The sequence below is a fragment of the Loxodonta africana genome, chromosome 20, assembly GCF_030014295.1.
Source record: "Loxodonta africana isolate mLoxAfr1 chromosome 20, mLoxAfr1.hap2, whole genome shotgun sequence".
Taxonomy (NCBI): Eukaryota; Metazoa; Chordata; class Mammalia; order Proboscidea; family Elephantidae; genus Loxodonta; species Loxodonta africana.
The window spans coordinates 41,303,071-41,305,580 of record NC_087361.1 but is presented as its reverse complement, the minus strand read 5'-3'; positions in this window follow the sequence as shown (position 1 = coordinate 41,305,580).

Sequence of the window (2,510 nt, the reverse complement as noted above, 5' to 3'; positions counted from 1 at the left end):
CAATGGGTATTAATCTGTCTGCACCACTGAACTCTAAGATCCAGGCAAATAGGTACTGTGTTTCTTTTGTTTATTGCTTCAACACGCACCTATCATTACCTTCAAAAGAGACAAATAAATATTTTTGAATGGATAAATATTATTGATAGAATTGAGTTTTGTTAAGCAGCTAAGTGGGGCAAAATTTTAAGACTAGAGATCAAAACCTCCAATAGGACGGGCAACCCGTGAACCTAACAAATTGTCTAGTGAAGGCAATGTGTCAGGCAGGTCTTAACAATACTTGAACTTCAGAAAACCAGACAATAATCAACGAACAGACTCAGTGAAAGGAAACAGCTGGAATCTGGATAGGTGAATAGAGGTGGTATGGGAAGGAGGCATCTGTCAAAAGACAGTTTGCAAAATCCAGGCAAAGTGTAAGAAGTGGGCATCTGTTAATAAGTAGTATAGATACCCGGTCATATGAGCTGTTTGGTTCCGTGTCAGGTGCAACAATCAAAACAGGGAATGAAGCATAGGAAGACAAGACAGAGTTTAATATACCAGGTGGAGATTTTTTCTAGGAGGTGAAATAATACTAACAAAAAAAAAGTATGATGTTAGCATAATGCTGACCAGCACAATTAAAGGATCCTGTTTCTTTAAAAACTCTTTTTTTTTTGTTTTTTAAAACATTCATTTTAGTATGTATTCATTAAGGGATATTTATTTTAAAAAAATGTAAAAAAGTATGCTAGACACAGTGAAAAGCAAATTAGACAAACTTGCTTTCTGAAATGAATAAAGTTATATTTAATATGTATTTCACATGATGATTTCATTGTGCTTTACTTTGTCTTTGATTTTCTCACTTCACTTAAATCGTTGTCGCAATTTTTCTTTGCTTCTGCCTCCTCTGCCAAACAGCTGATCTCATTCGAATTAAAAATGCAGCTGTCTTAATCAACCTTTCTTGGTATATGTGGATTTAAAAAATACATTTCTAAGTACAAAACTCATGACATTATTCAGCTCATGAGCTAATCCAAGATGCGTTTGGCATGATGTAGCTGTTTCCATTCCTGGGCAAAGACTGCTTTGTTCTTAATATTTTCCTCCACTTCTCAGTTGGCAGAATTAAAACATAGACTAAAGCATTAGAAGTAAACTCCCATTATATTAATGCAAAAGCTCAAATTATCCCAATTATGCCCATTAATATAATTAATCTCGCAAATAAATGCTAATGTCATTGTTCGTTTATATGAAATGACATGTTGATCATTTCAATTTATGCATCTTCTTCCCATCATCATCAAGTCCATTTTGACTCATAGCAACCCTATAGGACAGAGTAGAGCTACCCCATAGGGTTTCCAAGGAGTGACTAGTGGATTCGAACTGCCGACATTTTGGTTAGCAGCCGTAGCTCTTAACCGTTGTGCTTCCAGAACTCCCATAGACTTTCTTGGGGTTCTCATTTTCACAGATCTGAAATGAAAAAGGTTATGCAGAAATATCTCAAAATCTCTGAATTAAGCCACATTACTTATAAGGCAGTAAAAGTAAGATGTTACGTAATTAAGCTAATACTTGACAATAATTTTTTCCTGCATATTTGAAAGTTATTTTAGAAACTAGAATACCTACTTTGTATTTTTATTTAAAACAAAATGTCCATTACCTTTTTTAGATTATAACCACATGTGTAGTTAGGAAGGAATAAAATTATTTTCTCGAGTCAGGTAATAGTATTTTTTATGAATGAGAAGTTGCTGTCAAAATAATGTACGTCCACCAGAGAATAATTATAATTGTACTTTTACCAACTTGCCAATGCTACTGGATTTGTGAAGAAAAACATGCTTTGAGCATGTTCTTATTTTCAAAGTTTGAACAGATCAGAATATGCCTTTTTTACTTACGTGGCAGCTTTCATCCCTGAATGTACTCAATCATATCATTGATACATATTAAATTAGCATTAACCTTGTCCTAGCCACATACAATTTTATAAAGAATAATATTCCTATCTGTTGACTAATTGCACCAAAAAAGTTCACTGAGGTGACATAATTAATAGACCATAATATTTAGGAAGGTGACATTTCTCACTTTTTCCAACTCTTGAGTTCGAATTTGAAAGGAAGAATAAGTGACTAATACCAGGATTTCAATCTATAGTGTCTAGTTGGCAGTTAACTAAAACAGCTTCCTTTCCCTGAACAGCCATGAAATAGAAAGGACTAATTACCGCTTTTTATAGGTGCAATTTGAACTTAAAACTCTACAGAGAGTACAAGCAATAAAGCACTGTTACAGCCTCTCTCACCATCTGCACCTTAAAATTGCAGCTACCAGACCAATAAACAAACAAAAGGCTTAATCACACTAAATACATTATTCCAAGTTTTTAAATAGTTTTTGAACATTCTCTGGCGACTCTGAATAGTTACAACAAATTTTCATTTAAAAATTTTTTTAATTTTCAATTCACATCCATTTTTTAGTTAATTAGGATTTTTTTT